Below are 19,704 nucleotides of genomic sequence, written 5' to 3' on the forward strand. Positions count from 1 at the left end.
CCTGTGCAGAATGTGCAGGTTACATAAGTATACATGTGCCATGGTGGTTTGCTACACCTGTCAACCCGTCATCTAGGTTTTAAGTCCTGCATGTATTAGGTATTTGTTCTAATGCCCTCCTTCCCCTAGCCCCCCACCCTGCTGACAGGCCCCAGTGTGTGATGTTCCCTTCCCTGTGTCCATGTGTTCTCATTGTTCAACTCTGACTTATGAGTGAGAACATGCAGTGTTTGGTTTTCTGTTCCTGTGTTAATTTGCTGAGAATGATGGCTTCCAGCCTCATCCATGTCCCTGCAAAGGACATTGACTAATTTTTTTTTTCTTTGAGATGGAGTTTTGCTCTTGTTGCCCAGGCTGGAGTGCAATGGTGTGATCTTGGCTCACTGCAACCCCTGCCTCCCGGGTTCAAGCAATTCTCCTGTCTCAGCCTCCCAAGTAGCTGGGATTATAGGTATGCACCACCACACCCGGCTAATTTTGTATTTTTAGTAGAGACGGGTTTCCCCACGTTGGTCAGGCTGGTCTCAAACTCCCGACCTCAGGTGATCCACCCACCTCGGCCTCCCATAATGCTGGGATTACAGGCGTGAGCCATCGCACTCATTTTTTTATGGCTGCATAGTATTCCATAGTGTATATGTGCCACATTTTCTTTATCCAATCTATCATTCATGGGCATTTGGGTTGGTTTCAAGTCTTTGCTATTGTAAATAATGCTGCAATAAACATACATGTGCATGTGTCTTTATAGTTTAGTAGAATGATTTATAATCCTTTGAGTGTATACCCAGTAATGGGATTGCTGGGTCAAATGGCATTTCTGGTTCTAGGTCCTTTTTTCAAGGCAAGAATTCTTCACAGATGGTGCTGTCCTTCCCACTGTATCAATTATGAGGCACATAAGATCTGTGTGACTCACTGTTAGAAATTCTGAGACAGGCCAATGCTTGGGGATGTGTCGGTCTGTTTCACCGGCTGTCTAGATCCATTCTTTCCTTTGGGATTGCAAGACAATGATTTTCTAATATCATTTACTCTGCACTTATTAATCATTTTCTACCTTTTTTTTTTGCAGCTGCTGCTGTTGCTTATTTTGGGACTATGACAACCTCCATGTTCAGGGTTAAAAGTGGCATGACTTAACGTGACTTCTTGTTTATAAATTTTAAAAAATATTTAGAGAATTTTTTCATAACCCTTATGATAAACCCTGAACAGTTTACAAACTACTTATTTAATTAGTGAAGAAATTACAATTTAACAGTTTCAGTTCTGGGTTCTGGTTCTAAATCAATTGCTGTCTACCTTGGTGGCTATGCTAAGCCAAATTGCCTGATCAACAAAGATCTGTTAAGTACATCTAAATCCCCTGGTCCCCCTTTCTCTAAAATGACTATAATATCACATATTCCTACCTGCCTGACAAGGTGTTAAAATGTTCCAAGATAACCTATGTCAGAGCACTCTGGGTGAAATTATAAAAATGTGTCCCTTAGACCTGACTCTTTAATCTATGAAGTAAAGCAATGTTTTTCTCAAACATTTTTTTGACTGAGACCTACAGCAAGGAACACATTTTATATTAAGACTCTGTTCAAACAAACTCACGTTAGAAATGGAAAGTCTCAGTTGTCACCCCAGACCGATAGAATCAGAAATTCTGGGAGTGGATTCAGTAATTTGTTTCACCAAATAATTGTTAACTTTATTACATTCAATTCACCCTGATGTATTCTATTCTGTTCTGTTCTGTTTTCTATTCTATTCTATTCTATTCTATTCTATTCTATTCTATTCTATTCTATTCTATTCTATTCTATTCTACTCTACTCTACTCTACTCTACTCTACTCTACTCTATTCTATTCTATTCTATTCTATTCTATTCTATTCTATTCTATTCTAATTACATTCAACTAAAAAATTGCTGATGGCAACCTACTAGATAGAATGATTTATTGATCTACCATTAGACTGCAACCTACATTTTAAAAATGTATAATCCTCCCAAGAAAACCTCTTCTCTTACATGGTTCTAGAGTTGCTCTCCACAAGATTGCTTCATTCGTATAATTTGTCTCCCTGCAGGCAAGTGCCCCTGATCTCACACACGATTACCTACAAAGTCAAGATGATGCTGTCATAAAGGTATAAAATGGGTTCCCAGAGGTGAGTGACATTGATTTGAACTACAGGAAAATCTTTACACTGAGGATATTCATTTATTTGTTCATTGATTCATCATTTCAGTGAAGAGGAAGGTACGATAAATAGAAGACAAGATTATTGCCTGATATGGTTTGGATCTGTGTCCCTACACAAATCTCATGTTCAGTTGTAATCCCCAGTATTGGAGATGGGGCCTGGTGGGAGGTGATTGGATCAGAAAGGCGCTCTCTCATGAATGGTTTTACACTATCCCCTTTGGTGCTGCTGTCATGATAGTGAGTGAGTTCTCACCAGATCTGGTTGTTTAAAAGTGTGTAGCACCTTCCCCTCTCTCTATTGCTACTGTTCTACCTTGTAAGACATCTTGCTCCTCCTTCGCCTTCTGCCACGATTGTAAGTTCCTTGAGGCCTCTCCAGAAGCTGAGCGGATGTTGCCATGCTTCCTGTACAGCCTGTGGAACCACGAGCCAGTTAACCTCTTTTCTTCATAAATTATCCAGTCTCAGGTATTTCTTTATATCTGTGTGAGAAGTGACTAATACATTGCCCTTCCTGAGGTTAGAGGCTGGATCAGAAAGAGGGATATGGGGCGGGCAAGTAGTGGTGAAAGAACGAAGAGCATGGTAGTGTCCATAAGGGCTCACAGACTTCAGAGAAGATGGAACTAATCAGAAGATTGACTATGGATGGAGAAGAAAGCAAAACTCGAACTGGCCTCCACTGGATAAAAAGGATTTCACTGGGCATATTGGGATGAGGGTGGGAAACGACCTTCTAGATGGTGTATGCAGCTAGGCAAATGCTCACAGTTATTAATAGGGAGGGGTACTTTTCAGAGGCAATTAGAAACCTGGCAATAACAACAACAGAGCTTTCATTTTTTATCAATAATCATATCACTTACTGAGTACTTCCTATGACATTGTAAGTTAGATACTGTTATTCCCAAGGTTCAGAAAGTCTAATTGGACACAGCAAGTATATGGCAAAATGGAGATCTAAGCTCAGGTTTGCATAACTTGAAGTTCAAAATCCTGTCCATTATTCTCTATAGCATGACTGGGATGAAGCTCATGTTAAGAGCCAGCATATAATGGTATGTAATGGTATTTAAGGGATGAGTGGCTCAAGTGGGGACTGGCTGAGGAATGTGGGCCTAATTCTACAGGTCTCTCATTCCTATGATCTTGATGAGCTACGAGATGCCAATTGTTTTGAAAAGGAAGCACTAAAGTTTGTCAGTGAAAATTTAATCAGAGCTACTATCAGTATCATTCTTATGAGCTTTAATTTTAATGTACATTCCTGAATTGGACCTAAAAGTGGTTCAATTCCCACAAACTGCACATGACTTGAAGCTTATCTCTTTTATGCCATAGACTATAAAAATAGCTAAGTCTGCCCACAGAAATGTTTCACAAATGTGAATCCCATGTTTGCAGTGTATGTATTGCAGAAATAAGTAGTCGCTGCTCTCTGCTATCAAAGATGATCTATGTATTACAGCTTTGTCCCAGAGAGGATTTGAGCTTTAAATCAGGTCTAATGATGCTTCATGCAAGTGAGCATGAGAGAAAGAAAAATGCAGGCAAAACTCATCTTTTTGTCAGGAACCCACTCCTCAGAAATCATCTCCACTGGGGAAACTGGATCTGACTCCTAGGAGTTTGTTTCCCCCTGTACTAGGAGCACGAATGTTCTTATAGTTGGATAGTTTCCCTGGGGCCCCTAGATCTTTGCACATGTGGCTGCTTTAATTATTCTGGGCCCTTCATGTTCGCCTGAGCTAAATTAGGTATTCAAAACCCTATTACAACACTCTCTCTTATTGTTCCCTTGACCCACATCACTAGGTAAAAATGACCTTTTTAAAATTTGCTTTCTTGTTTATCATGTTTCTTTTCTTTTCTACTATAAACTACCAGAATGAAGCGTTCTTGTCTGTCTCGCTCATCACTGTATTCTCATGCCTAGAACAGTGCCTGGTACATAATAAGGGCACAATAAATATTTGTTGGGTGAAGAAAGGGCAGTTCGTGAGAGTGGCATGCTGTGGGCTTAGAAATCTTCTCCATACCTTTTCTTCTAGTAGACTTCGTTCTTGGTGACTCCACAAAAAGATTAGGAAGAAGTGAGCTGCCTAACTCTCTCTCTCTGTCAGAGAATTATTAGAGTTGGGATCTCTTAGTCATCAGGAAATCCTTGAAGTATTCAAAGTACAGTTGTCTATGCTATGAAAAACAGTGCATCAAACATAAAAACTAGTAGATTTTATATAACAAAAGCTGACAAAAGACAATAGTGATGGTTAAAATAACACAATCTTAGACTTGGTAGAAACTTCAGGGAGAATGTAGTTTCCTCATTTCAGAGATGAGGAAACTGAGTCTTCTCAAAGGTTTAAATGACATTACAGAACCCATGCAGCTGGGTTTGTGTACAGCCAGGGCTAGAACTTTTTAGCATTTCTAATCCCAGCCTGATCTTCCTACTTTACACACATAAATGCCTTCTTCATATGAGTAGTTCAAAATAATAATTCAATTCACCAATAGATAAAAATTCTAGATATGGGAGAAGCACATTGCATTTAAATAATATTACAGAAGATGATGTCTGATGAAAATGAATCAACATTATCTTCTTCCCTATAATACCTCTGTGATTATCCATTTGGTTAACAGCACACAATGTAATTCAGTGCTTCAACATCTAATTTTCATAAATCACCATGTTTGTTGCTGGGAAAGATAAAAAGAAAAGGAAAAAGATGCTATTACTGATCTCAGACACATAGAACTAACCACAACGGAAGGCAGTGCTATAATGAAACTGGAAAATAGGTACTATGCTAGTGGGTTTTGTCCTGCTATAAAAGGATATCTGAGACTGAGCAATTTATAAAGAAAATAAATTTATTTCTCACAGTTCTGGAGGCTGAGAAGTCCAAGGACGTGACAGCATCTCCTCAGCACCTGGTGTGGCCCTTCTTGCTGTGTCATAACATGGCATAAGGGTAAGTTAGCACACAGAACAGAGAGAGAAACTGAGGCTGAACTCATCCTTTTTATTGGGAATCTACTCCTGAAATAACGAATCTACTCCCAAGGTAATGGTGCTAATCAATTTATGGTTAATAAATTAATCACCTCTTAAAAGTCCCAGCTCTTAATGTCATTGCAATGACAATTAAATTTTAGCATGAATTTGGCAGGGTCCACTCAAACCATAGCAGGTACATGGAAATGGGTATCATTGATCTGCACTGGAACACAGAGGAAGGTTTTTCATCGAGGACAATTTCAGCAAGAGGAGAAAAGACACTGCAGATGGGAAAATAGCAAGGGCAGAAGTTCAGAGGTCTGAAGATGGGCATGGATGTTCAAAAAACCAGAAAGGTGTGCAGAAGATACTTGCTCTAGAAAAGAAAGTAGAAGGCCTCAAGGTGGATGGTAGAAGACCTACATTTTTTTTTCTAATTCTTTTTGGAGATCTCTGAGTTTTTGGGTAGGGGACTAACATAATCACACATGTCTTTTAATGAAATAATTCTGGCATAAAATTCTGGGAAGAAAGCAGCTGCAGCTGGAGGGATCAATGAGGAGCCCAGGTGAGAGAAGATAAGGCTCTGAACCTGGGAAGTACCCAAAGCAATGGAATAGAGTCACAGATGGAAGACAATGTGTGAGTCTGTAAACCACATAGGGACAGGGAGGAATCAAAAGTACAAGAGACAAAGAGTTAACTGGCAGAGAAGATCCTGGGGCAATGAAGATCAAGGGGGTATCTCTGGAGAGCAGTTTTTCTTGTTAAGCCAGTTGGTAAACTGGGCCAAATGGAGGTAGGAGATCTTCTCAGGTGGAGATGGGTAGGCACACCCAGAGGGCTCATGGAGGCTGTCCTCTGTTTCTCAATAAGAGGGAAATAAGATCTCTGGCCAAGGAGGAAAGAGAGCACAGACAAGTTTAGGGACTGGATAAGTGAAAAATGGCTATACTAAATTGACATTATAAGCTGTTCTAGGAGACATGGCCCTCAATTTAATAAGTAGTTTATTAACACTTACATTACCTATATCTGTTTTTAAAAACAAGTGTTATGATCACTTGTTCTGTTTGTGCCTTGTACAAAATGACTATACAACTTCAATAAATAGCACAGGTCACTGAAGAATCCTTAATAATCCTGCTTCCCAAGTGCTATGGTTTGGATATGGTTTGTTTGGCCCTGCCATGTCTTGTGTTGAAAGGTATTCCTTTATTGTAACACAAATAGATTAAGATATCAAGTAAAGTCTGTTTCAGTTGACATTTAAGCATAATGTAAGAACCACAACAAAACAATATAACTATTGTTCTTTAAGGAAAGACCATCTGGCTTTTCCAATTCTCATTTCAAGAAATGCAAATTGATGGACATGAAACACACACACTTTCCATTTTGTTTGTAATGCATTAACGGTCACAGTAAAAGCAAAATACTCCATCATAGCTTCCATAAAATGCCTATTTGTCAGTTACTCATCAAGAGCAGGCACATAGGGAAATTAGTCACAAAGCTGAACTGAAATGAAATGTTTGAGAATTCTTAGCTGGCTTTCTGAACATGGGCAAGAATCAGGTACATTTTTATATTGAAAATGGTCCTTCTAAGTGAACTGGTGATGAGGGGGAACTCTGTCATTCAAGGGAGGAAATATATGTCACTACTCCAATTTTCTGACTACAGATGAGCAATTCCTCTTCACTGCAGGCTGGTTAACAGCCACAGGCAAATGGAAAAATCCATGCTGAATGAGCCAGATGCCCTAAAACACAACTCACAAAGGTAATTTCTCTTTATCTTCCCACTGGAAGGATTGCTGGGGAAATTGACCTGTTAGCTCTGAGCTTCTTCATTACAAGATATATAGGACAGATAGCAACACACTTGGAGACTAATACTAGGAATATTAGAATGGATGGGAAGGCAAACTAATGGTAAGGGATTTTAAAAGGGGCAATTTACCCATGTGCATCTGTTCAGATTCTGTGATTTCCAAAGTTGCTGAAGCTTCCAGTTTTGAGATGGTTGGGGATACAGAGTCTACAATCTTCACTCCAGTTACCTGCTACTTACTGATTTAGAAAATACGCGAGACAGAAAAGAAGTGTCCAAAAGTTTCAGAAAGGAAAACCTGGTCTAGTGATACTCAAACCTCAGCATGCATCAGAATCACCCGGTGAGCTTGTTAAAACACCGGGCCTCTCCCTAGAAGTTTTGATTCTTTAGTTCTGGGATGGGGACAGGCAATCTGCATTTCTAAGCAACTCCTAGGTGATATAGATGCCACTGGTATGGGACTATACCTGAAGAAGCAGCATAAAGTTACAATCCCAAGTAAAAGCATAGAGTTTAGGCCTTAAAGAAAGACTTACAGAAATTAAGTTTGTTCTGGAGAAAGAGGATAAAAAAGAAAACCGTGTTACCACCCCAAAAGATTGAGTCAGAGGCCACTTCACACCAATAGGCAGAATTGGAGAAAGAGGTCTTCAGCGGGAAACAGAGCTATTTTAAAGCTAGGAATAAGGGAAATATTGGGCCACCAGGTTAAATGAGGGATTTTTCAACTGAGTGATCTCAGAGAGAAATCCTTCATCATTTTAATTCAAAAGTAGTAACTTTAAGATATGTAGCTAATAAAATAAGGGCATTTGAAAGAAGCCAAAAAATTCTTTTAAAAATACTTATCTTAACCAAGCTGTCTGGAATTAAAAATAATATAAACTGGGGTTAAGCTGAACCCAGACCTGTTGCTACTATATTCTTGGAGCCAGAAGATGGCCAGAGGGGCTTAACAAGTGAGGTCCACCGCCTCAGCCACCCACGAAATGAAAATGTGATTGGCTCTGCTGGTGTGGCAAACTCCTTATCTAGATTTTTCTTGAGGGAGTTGGGTGGGAAAATTACAAAGCCGTAAGCATCGACCTTCATGTGTGCACCTCATCTACAGTGTCTCTAAATGAGCAATTAAAGACACAAGCCACCATTTAAAAAGAACATTAAAGATGTTCCTTTCACAATTCAGTATTATAAAATGTGTACCTTTCCTGATGAACTGTCATGCTTCGTTTTTATCATATGATGAAAACTGTGAAATTTACTATGCTCCACTTTGTGTCATGGCAGCTAAGAAATCCCATGTTACGTCTTCTGTTCACATCTGGCGTTTTCCCTTGAAGGCATTTCTGATGCAGTTGTTTCTCCCTAGCTCCTTATTTCTTAGCCAGCATTCATTTTTTGTCTCTTTTAATGTGGAAAATAAAAGCAAAGGCAAAACTAAAAACTTACTGTTTCTTTTAATACAAGTTTCTGTTAAATTCTTTTTGGTATAGATACGATTACATATAATGAATTAAAAAAATATAACCCTGTTTAGTCATGAATACTTGCAAAGCATGTAAGAGTCTGTTTATAAAGATAAGGCTGACCCTAAGGCAGGTTGTGGCAAAGACCATAGGCTTTGAATGCAGACTTCTGGGATTTGAAACCTGTCCCTGCCGTATTGGTTGGGTGACATGGTTTGCTGCACCTATCAACCCGGCATGTAGGTTTTAAACTCTGCATGCATTAGGTATTTGTCTTAATGCTTTCCCTCCCTTTTCTCCCCACTCCTCGGACAGGCCCCAGTGTATGACGTTCCCCTCCCTGTGTCCATGTGCTCTCATTGTTCAGCTCCCACTTATGACTGAAAACATGCAGTGTTTGGTTTTCTATTCCTGTGTTATTTTGCTGAGGATGATGATTTCCAGCTTCATCCATGTCCCTGAAAAGGACATGAACTCATTCTTTTTTATGGCTGCATAGTATTCCATGGTGTATATGTGCCACATTTTGTTTATGACCCTGGATAAGTTATTTAACCCCTCTAGGCCTTGGGCCTTGGTAAAATGGCCTTAACTGAAGTACCAGCCTCCAAAGAATCTGGTGAGGATTAATTGATCTTTTGAATAGAGTGCTTTGAACAATGCCTGCCCATGATAAGTATTTGGTAAATGTTATCTATTTTAATTCAAAGTAGTGGTGATGAAACTGTGCAACTCACTCAGTTGTGGAGTTAAATGGTGCTGCTTCAATGCATGTTTCTGGGCCATGAGAGATCTGTTTTCAATTTAGAGTTGATTTGGAAGATAGGCTTCCACCAAATGAATGCTCACAATGAGACCCTTCTACAGCCATAGCATGGCCAATGCAGAACCCAGAGGCAGTGGACAGAGAGAATAACAGAAAGATGCAGTAGAGGAGGGAGGGAGAAAGAGAGAGAGAGAAAGAGAGAGAGAGAGAGAGGCTGTTCCCAGGGTAACAAGTTGCTAGGGACAAACATTTGGCAAGGAGTGCTGGCAAGAAATTTCCTTGTTCAAGCAATTTCCTTCAACAACGTCTAATGAAAGTGCTCTGTACTTACAATGAACCTGAGAACGTTGGGGAATTGGTAATAAGGGCTCTGAAGTCACCTTCACTCCAGAACGAGCTACTTTATGGGGACTGGCAAGTCCGACTCTGCAGGGCAGGCTGGAGAACCAAGGCGAGAGCTGGGGTTGCAGCTTAAGCCTGAAGGTAACATGCAGGCAGAATTCCTTCTTCCTGAGGGACCTCAGTCTTTTTCTCTCAAGCCCTCTTCAACTGACTGGATGAGGCCCATCCACATGATGGAGGGTAATCTGCTTTACTCAAAGTCTACTGATTAAAATGTTAATCTCATCTAAAAAAGTACCTTCACAGAAAAATACAGACTGGTATTTGACCAAATACCTGGGTACTCTGGCCCAGTGAATTTTACACATAAAACTAACCCTCACAAGGACTTTCCCTAAACCTCAGGATTTTCATTAAAACCTGAAGGAAGGGCAATAGGCTATTGCAACACTGTAACGAGAAGCTCCTAGACACACCTGCTGGGCTGACTAAAAAGTGGCCACCCTATTCCTGAGATGCTCATCCCTATCACCAACTCCCAGGCTATCTCAGTGAAGACTGGAGACTGGAAAGGGATTCATTCCAGGAAACCAGAGGAGTCGCTTCTTTTTTTTTTTTTTTGCAACGTAGTTTCACTCTTGTCATCCAGGCTGGAGTGCTACGACACGATCTTGGCTCGCTGCAACCTCCGCCTCCTGGGTTGAAGCAATTCTCCCACTTCAGCCTCCCGAGTAGCTGGGATTACAGGCATCCATCACCACACCCGGCTAATTTTTGTATTTTTAGTAGAGATGGGGTTTCACCATGTTGGCCAGGCTGGTCTCGAACTCCTGACCTCAGTTGATCCACCCACCTCGGCCTCCCAAAGTGCTGGGATTACAGGGGTGAGTCACTGTGCCCAGCCTCGCTTTGCTTTTTACTTTCCTCAGATTGAGTTCCATTTCTCTCATCAAGGGAGGAAGTTCCATCTGTACAGACTGGGCAGATCACATTTGACTCCCTGACTGAGACCTGTTGAGCTGAAGAAGCTTATAGAATCCTCTCCAGTGAACACAGCAGGTGGAACACACTTAGAGATTTCTTGAGAGAACCTGAGATGTGGCTCCAGGAGCTTTGAAGGATTTGAAAATATGGAGACTGGTTCCTGCTTCCCTTGTAAAGAACAGTGATGGCAACCAACTATGGAGAGCTACCCATGAAGTCAGGATAAGGCAGCCTTTGCTTCCAGAGATGGGCATGGTCAGGGGTAAGGAGGTGTGAGTTTCCTGAATTAGAAGGCATGACAGAGCCAGGCTCCAACCATCTTAAAGAGACTTCATCCAAAAGGGCCACATGCCAGGGCGAGGACCCCACCAGTAAGAAGAAATAAGGTGGATTGCTGGGGTAGGAGTGGAACTGGCGTGGAAGCCCCAAGAAGACAATCAGATAACATCATTTGTGTCAGGATGGAGAGTTCCTCTAAAAGCCTCCTCACAAATGAGCTCCATGAAAGAGCTCCCAGTATTTGTGCACCAGTCATGATGGCAGGCAAGACGGTAAGCAGGGTTGGCCACGTTCCTTTTAGTTTTTGCTCATTGTCTTCTATTTCCCCTTCCCTTATATTGACCTGAAAAACTGGGAAATAGTACTTTGAGGTCCAGAAGGCTGGGAGTGGGATGAAGGAAGAAGAACAAAGAAGGCTATTCTGAGAACTGACAAGGCCCCTTCCCCATAATGGATCTGAGAAATTGAACCAAGGAGAGGCAGACTTTTTTTTTTTTTTGAGACAGAGTTTCTCTCTTGTTGCCCAGGCTGGAGTGCAATGGCACGATCTCGGCTCACTGCAACCTCTGGGAGAGGCAGACTCTTTAAGCTGGATGTGGGACTGACATTTTGATTTGGACTGGCTTTGGACTTAGTACTTGAAAGTGAGTCTTGACAGCATCTGTCTGAGATGTATTCCTTCCCCAGTGGGAAGGAATCCAGCAAAGCACATTTATAGGCAGTGATGCAAAAAAACAAAACAAAACACACCCCAAGTTCTCTGTTCCTTCTCCTATGTGTCCTCAATTGAGCTCAGCCCCTTCAGTATGCTGGTTGTACAAATTTAAGAAGACTTAGTCCCATCTCAGTTTAGTATGTGTCACCATTGTTCTGATTTATCATACACTTTGGAAGGCTGTGTGGCCCTCCACATGTCAGGGCACTATCTGCCTGTCAACTGAGGGGCTAGGAGGAGGGTGAGGTCTCAGTTAAGAATTAACATAAAGGGGCCAGGCACACTGGCTCACGCTTGTAAGCCCAAGATTGGGGGGCGGGTTGGATCACTTGAGGTCAGGAGTTTGAGACCAGTCTGGCCAACATGGTGAAATCCCATCTCTACTAGAAAAAAAAAATTAGCCAGGCCTGGTGGTGTGCACCTGTAATCCCAGCTACTCGGGAGGCTGAGGCAGGAGAATCACTGGAACCCAGGAGGTGGAGGTTGCAGTGAGCCAAGATTGTACCATTGCACACTCCAGCCTGGGCAGTGGAGGGAGGCTCTGCCTCAAAAAAAAAAAAAAAAAAAAAAAGAATAAACATAGACGTTCCCTATAGAGGAAAATAGGCTAATTTGTTTTATATTCTGAGTAAATGAGACAATCAGGGAGAAACAGAAATTTCCAATATACATGGATATGTCTCTACTGCAAACACTAGTTAGTAAGTTTCCGGTTCCTCTAGGGTTAGACTAGCTTTCAGGTAAGATAAATAGAAAATAAATTAGTGATGCTGCAGAGCACATATAACACTAGTGTCATGGCTTATACATAGCCCTTCTTTTACTTAACTGTCGGAGTGGGCAATCTACTCCTTTCACTTTATTATAGTAATTTGTGAGTCTTATCAGTAAGTACTTAAATGCCTGTTTCTGGGGATCACTGTCATTTACTGTGCTAGATACTATACAAAGCAATAGAGTTGATTTTTCAGTTTGTATTAATCAGTAACTGTTATTTATGTCTAGCATCTGCTCTCAGCCATCCTGGCATGAACTAATTTCATTATCTCCCTTGCAAAACCTTGGTCTCACTCTATGGAGACTTCTGGTTTAATCACGTGAAAACAACACAGATGAATATATAAAGAAAATGTGGCAAAGAAGGATCTTACGATGAAAACAGACGCTAGATAGATAACAATGAGGTGAGATTATACATTTACTTAAGTGCTCAGTGTGGTTATCTTAAGGGTTGGAAAATATTAGGCAGATGAGAACCACAAAGATTTCCACATTCCCACTGCAGGTTTCTCTTCCCCAATTAATTTTCCATCTTCCTTAGAGGCTGTCTGAAAGAAACGACAACACTCATGTTTGCAGGTCCATCTTTGCCATTGGGGAACCGTTCTTTTCACAATTCTATGCCAAAGTCAAGAATTACCTCTCCAAAGACAGCCTTGTACTCCCAGCCTAGGGAGTAAAGGAATCAGACCAATTCAAGTGGCCCAATGGAGCTGAGCCTTAAGAAGCAGAAATTTCTGAGAGGAGAGAGGGATGTTAAGTTAACAGGAAATCTGCAGAAGTCCGTGTTACAACAGGAGCTGTGAAGAATATATATAGCAGAAGGGAAGTTAAGAAGCCAGTAACCCCAAATTCAAGCCAACAGAGTGCTCGCTGCTGCAGAGAATTCAGCTTTTCAATGTATTTGGAAAGAAAGATTAAAATAGTGGTCCCTACTAAGAGGCGCAACGGCCCGTTAAGGGGTCTGTGGTAGTAGTTGCATCCATTTTGCATTTCTTAGTATGTCTGGACCATCTTCTTTGGAAACTTTCCAGTTGTACTTATATTGAGTAATCATGAATTTTCTCCACTCTTTATCACATGTTTTGACATTTCTTCTCATGACAACACATAGCCTAGGAAATAACAAAATGTCTTGATTAAGAAAATTAAAACTACTAAAATTTCTTGAGAACCCCTTCCAAAAACTTAAGGGTCAATCATTTCTGTTGTAAAATTTCTGACAGAGAAAATATATAAAAGGCCCAACAAAATGATGATTATTCATAGCATGAAAGACAGTTTTCTCTGAATCCCATCTTTTATTTGATTCTGATCAAGGTCAGGGTTTCCCCCCCAACCCCCGGATGTTTCCTGCTAGCCTAAAGTGAACCCTTTGTTTTCTAAGAAAAGGGCCCAACATTCATGGCTTGGCCTCACTGCCTGCTCCCTTTCACTTCCTGAGGCGCCGCCGTGGATCAGAGCCAATGCATTCAGAGAGGGGAACCAAATGACAGCCTGCTCCCAGGCGCTGTTCACTTGAGTGTGGCTGGAAATGATTTTATGTCAGACCGAGATTTGGGTCAAGAGAATTTCTGAAGCATCCACAACATTCACAGGCATCCTAGGGTGAATAAGAGACTGCCATGGTCCTTGGAAATTCTCCAAAAGAGAGATCAGCTCCTCTAGTTTTAAGATGACTCTAGAAGGGTCAGAAAACTGGGACTGGTGGAGACAACGTTAAGGTGAATAAATTGCCAACTGCTGAGTCAGTCTTCACTCAGAGGCATTTATTGAGTGCCCTGTGGTGTGCAGAGCTCTGCAGGAGCAATTAGCAAAGGCTAAGCTCAAGCTAGCAAAATGAGTAACACAGTTCAGTGAGGTCCACTGCTGGTGACTCCCTGCCCACTCACACTCATTTGATCCTAGTTTCGCTAACTGTACTCCAAAACATTCTTACATCATCTACACCAGTGATTCTCAATAGAGGCTGGAGGAGAATTTTGCTCCCCAGGAGACATTTTGGGCTGTCACAACCTGGGGTGGGGGCAGAAGGGTCGGTATTGGCATCTAGTGGGTAGACACCATGAGATGCTGCTAAATATCCTACAATGTGCACAGCAGCCTCCGCCACAGAGAATTATCCGGCCTAAGGTGTCAGTATAGCTGAGGCTGGGAAACCCGGATCTAAATGGTCTGCTTTAAGCTATTTAATGATCATGTTTTATCATCTATGTTCTAATCTTCAGTTTTGATGGGAGCTTATTAGGCTCAAACCTCTGTAATACACTCTTAGGTGTACGGATTTAAGAGTTTGCTTTTACCTTTATTCATGTTTTAATTAATTAATTTTTTTTTGAGATAGGGTCTCATTCTGTTGCCCAGGCTGGAGTGCAGTGGTGCGATCTCGGCTTACTGCAACCTCTGCCTCCCAGGTTCAAGCAATTCTCCCACCTCAGCCTCCCAAGTAGCTGGGATTACAGGTGCACCACTACGCCCAGCTGATTTTTTGTATTTTTAGTAGAGACAGGGTTTCACCACGTTGGCCAGGCTGGTCTCGAACTCCTCATCTCAAGTAATCGACCCTCAGCCTCCCAAAGTGCTGGGATGACAGGCATGAGCCACCGTGCCCGGCCCGTGTTTTAATTTATTAAACGAACATACTTAAGCTGATGAAGATATGTGCAGAATATAGTGATTCTTCATTGTCTCTTAAATTTGGTAACAGCCTTTTATAGCTGGGGGAAGACAGTGGAGCAGGAGGGCACAGGACTTGTGGGGGCCGATGGGGTCACCCAGCAAGGTCTCCATGTCTCAGCTTCCTCATCTGGATGATCATGAGGATGGCTTTACCTGGAAGGTCTTTTGGGCCTCGGACATTGTATCATTAAAAACTCCTGGTAAGAGAAACCCACATACCCATTTCACCCATGCATACGTCTTGACCAAATATTTCTCTCTCTTTCCCCACATACCAGCATATCTTCTCAAAGATTCTCATTTTCCATGACAAAAGGTTTTTATTCTAATTTAAACAAGACAATTATTAATCTTATCCCTTCAAGTCTTTACTTATCTCTAAATCCCTCCCTTTCCCCTCACTCAAAAAGCATCTTTTGGAAGCTTCCGCTGACCAAAATACACCACTGCTTCCTCCAGTTCATGCATGAGCATTATATGACCAGCTAGCTGCCTGCAGGCACGTCTACATGTAACACATATGATTATATTCCGGCCGATCTGTTTCTTATGGCCTTTCTATCCTAAAAATCTATATGTGTCTTCTTTCTCAGCAGATAATAGAGTTCTTGAGTATGATATGTCATTTAATTCATCATACTTTACAAGCTGTGGAGTTTTTGACGGACAGCCGCAAGTGATTTCCTAGTTATTAGCAAGAGACAAGGAATCACCAACGCACAAACACATTTTCTGAGTGGAAAATAAACAGGTAAAATAATCGAACTGTACTCTGAGGTGTAGGTGGTAAATGCTCCCAAACTGGATGTTGGTGAAAAACAAAAAAAATCAGTGAAGAAGATTGTGTTGAGACACAGAATCTAATTTTAATGAACTCTAAATGACCATTTAACAGATAAATTCTGCAACTTTATTGAAATATAAAAAGCAAATTATAACTTGATTTGGTAAACAGACTAGACAGACATTAGATATTCTCCATTTTGTCTCCCTTTCCCTTTCTAAAAGTCTTCCAAAAATGAAATAAAATATTTACTGAACATCTTCCAGGCTCCAAAATATCTGTCAAGGTCCTTCATGAAGCTTCTCTGCTAATTACCAGTATGACTTTTGGCAAGGCATTTAAACTCTCTGGATCTCAGTTCTCTCATGCACAAAACTAAGAGAGTCGATCATCTCAAAGGTCTTTCCTGGCTCTAATTTTTGATGGATTTAAGGCAGTAAGTCTCAACCTCAGCTGCACAGATAATCGCCTAAGTAGGTTTTAAACATCATGATGCCCAGGTGACACTAGAGACCAAATAAATCAGAACCTCTGGAGGTGGGACAAAGCAATCGTATTTTCAAAGCTCCCTAGGTAATTCCAGTATTTACCCCTGATTTACTATAAACCAAATTTCTTAGACCAGTGACTTTCTGTGTTTTTTTTTTGAGACAGAGTCTCGCTGTCGCCCAGGCTGGAGTGCAATGGCGCGATCTCGGCTCACTGCATGCTCCACCCCGCGGGGTTCACGCCATTCTCCTGCCTCAGCCTCCCGAGTAGCTGGGATTACAGGCGCCCGCCACCTCGCCCGGCTAATTTTTTGTATTTTTAGTAGAGACGGGGTTTCACTGTTTTAGCCAGGATGGTCTTGATCTCAAGACCTCGTGATCCGCCCGCCTCGGCCTCCCAAAGTGCTGGGATTACAGGCTTGAGCCACCGCGCCCGGCAGACCAGTGACTTTCTGAATATTTAAAAAATAACTCACTGTCAAAAAAAACCTTTCAGATTATGCCCAAGCACGCACGTAAATATAGTTTAATATTTCAGTAAAATCATTTCATGAAATGTAGCCGTCAAATTTTATAAAACATTTTATATGCACTCTGATATTTTCTACTGCATTTTATTCATATATATGTACATATACTTAAATTTCATGACCCATACAGATCAAAAAAACACTGCCCTAGCCAATTTGGCCACTAGATGGAACTGTCGCATTTAAAGAATGAAAGTGCAACTTCAGCCTGAACTCTACAGAGCAAAATAAAAAAAAAAATGCATATGATTTGGCTGGATGTGGTGGCTCACGCCTGTAATCCCAGCACCTTGGGAGGCTGAGGCGGGCGGATCACCTGAGGTCAGGAGTTTGAGACCAGCCTGGCCAACCATGGCCAACATGGTGAAACCCCATCTCTACTAAAAACACAAAAATTAGCCAGGCATGGTGGTGGGGACTGTAATCGCAGCTACTTGCGAGGCTGAGGCAGGAGAAGCTCTTGAACCCGGGAGATGGAGTTTGCAGTGAGCCGAGATTGTGCCACTGCACTCCAGCCTGGGTGACAGGGCAAGACTCCGTTGTGTCAAAAAAAAAAAAAAATGCATATGATTTAATATTAATTTTACATCCAAAGTTATTTTATAAGAAAAGGAGCATAGCTGTTAGAAAAAAATGAAAGTTATATTCACAGCAGCTGATGCTGATGAAGGGTGAGACCTCATCTGTGTTGGAAATTCACTCTGACCCTTTCACCACCGCCACTACCACCTGTGAGGTAGGCATTCGATTCCTTTTCCAGCTGAGGAAACCGAGCGCCAGAAAGACTAACATGAAAAGCTCTCAGTCAACTGCAGCCACTGTCACTGTAGAGCCAGCAGAGGGGAAGGATGGATTCGAAAAGTGACAAAGAGGCAGAGGCAGAATTTAAGTCCAAAGGTGTTGGGCTCTTGCTTCTCGCTACGATAAACTGTAAAAGATTGAGAGTTTGTAATATTAATACACTGATTTTTAAAAATATTCATACACATTAAACCTGTACAAAAGAGGAGCATATTGGATTATATTTTTTCCCCATGAATCCAGGCTTCAAAGTGCGTACATTCAAAGAAAAGGAGAATTACCAGCACTGTGGGGAGAAACAGAGTGGCCTGAGGCAGAGGCTCTGATGAGAGGCCCCTGGGGCCAAGGAATGAGCTTTGGTTTTATTCACAGGGTTCCCAGCATGAATAGCACATGGTGGGGCTTTCGAATTGCTAACTCCTTTGCTTCATTCCTCCCTTTGGGCAAATGTCTTCTCCCCAGAGGGGTGTTTCTTGATCATCTGTCATTGCAGCCCCATCCTCCATCCTTTCTCGTGGTTTTATTTTTATCACCACCTTTTAGTATTAGCAGACATTATGTTAAATTCCTTTTTATTTATGAACTCTCCATGTTTCTGTAACTAGGTGTAGACACCATCATAGAGGTTAAAAAGTCAGTAACCCATATCAGGAGCTGGAGGAGTTATTGCTTAACATGCAAGAGTGTCTGGCGTAATGGAAACCTTTTTGAAACAGCTGTTTTTGTGGTGACGGTTATGCAACATTGTGAATGTAATTAATGCCACTGACTTGTACTATGGTTAAAAATGGCAAATTTTATGATATATATATAACATAAATATATTTTCCACAATAGAAATACATATTTCCCACAATAATACATATTTAATAATACATACAATAAATACATATTTCCCACCAAAAAAATATTTTCCACAATAGAAATACATATTTCCCACAATATACAAATATATTGTGGGAAATATGTATTTTCCACAATAGAAGTAAAAATCACTTAAAGAAGTCAGTATCCAAAATTCAAACCAGCAGAGCAACTTAAAAACTATAGCTGTCGGCTAGGCGCGGTGGCTCGCGCCTGTAATCCCAGCACTTTGGGATGCTGAGGTGGGCAGATCACCTGAGGTCAGGAGTTCGAGACCAGCCTGGCCAAGATGGTGAAACCCCATCTCTACTAAAAATACAAAAATTAGCCAGGCGTGGTGGCTTATGCCTGTAGTCCTAGCTACTCGGGAGGCTGAGGCAGAAGGGTAGCTTGAACCTGGAAGGCGGAGGTTGCAGGGAGCTAAGGTCGCACTATTGCACTCCAGTCTGGGCAACAGAGACTCTGTCTTAAAAAAACAAAACAAAACACCATGCTGACTGCTATGCAGCAAGCACTTTACATCTATTAACTAAGTGAATCCTCATCACAAGCCCATATGGTACGATTATTAATAATATCAATCAGATACTATTATTGCTCCCATTTTACAGATGAAGAAACTAAAGCACAGATTGGTTCAGCAAGTTGCCCAATGTCATTCAGCTCATAAGTACCAGAGGTAGGATTTGAACCTGGCACATAATCATTTAATAAATAGTTGTTATAAGAATAAATATTTCAAGGCCGAGGCGGGTGGATAACCTGAGATCAGAAGCTCAAGACCAGCCTGGCCAACATGGTGAAATCCCATCTGTACAAAAATACAAAAATTAGCCAGGCTCTGATGGCGGGTGCCTGTAACCCCAGCTACTCAGTAGGCTGAGGCAGGAGAATCGCTTGAACCTGGGAGACAGAGGTTGCAGTGAGCCAAGGTTGCGCCATTGCACTCCAGCCTGGGTGACAGCAAGACTCTGTCTCAAAAAAAAAAAAAAGAAAAAATTTCAAAGCGGCTATTCTGGCTGCTGGGTGGAGAACAGGCTGCGGGGATGAGAGGAGCTATGAGGGATCTGTAGGGGAGGCTACAGTAAAGGGTGAAAGATGGTGAAGATACGAAGGTACAGACAAGCAGATGGCTCATATATATTTAAGAGAGGGTGACAACATGTTATGTTGATGG

This window comes from Hylobates moloch, unplaced genomic scaffold (genome assembly GCF_009828535.3).
Source record: "Hylobates moloch isolate HMO894 unplaced genomic scaffold, HMol_V3 SCAFFOLD_17, whole genome shotgun sequence".
NCBI lineage: Eukaryota > Metazoa > Chordata > Mammalia > Primates > Hylobatidae > Hylobates > Hylobates moloch.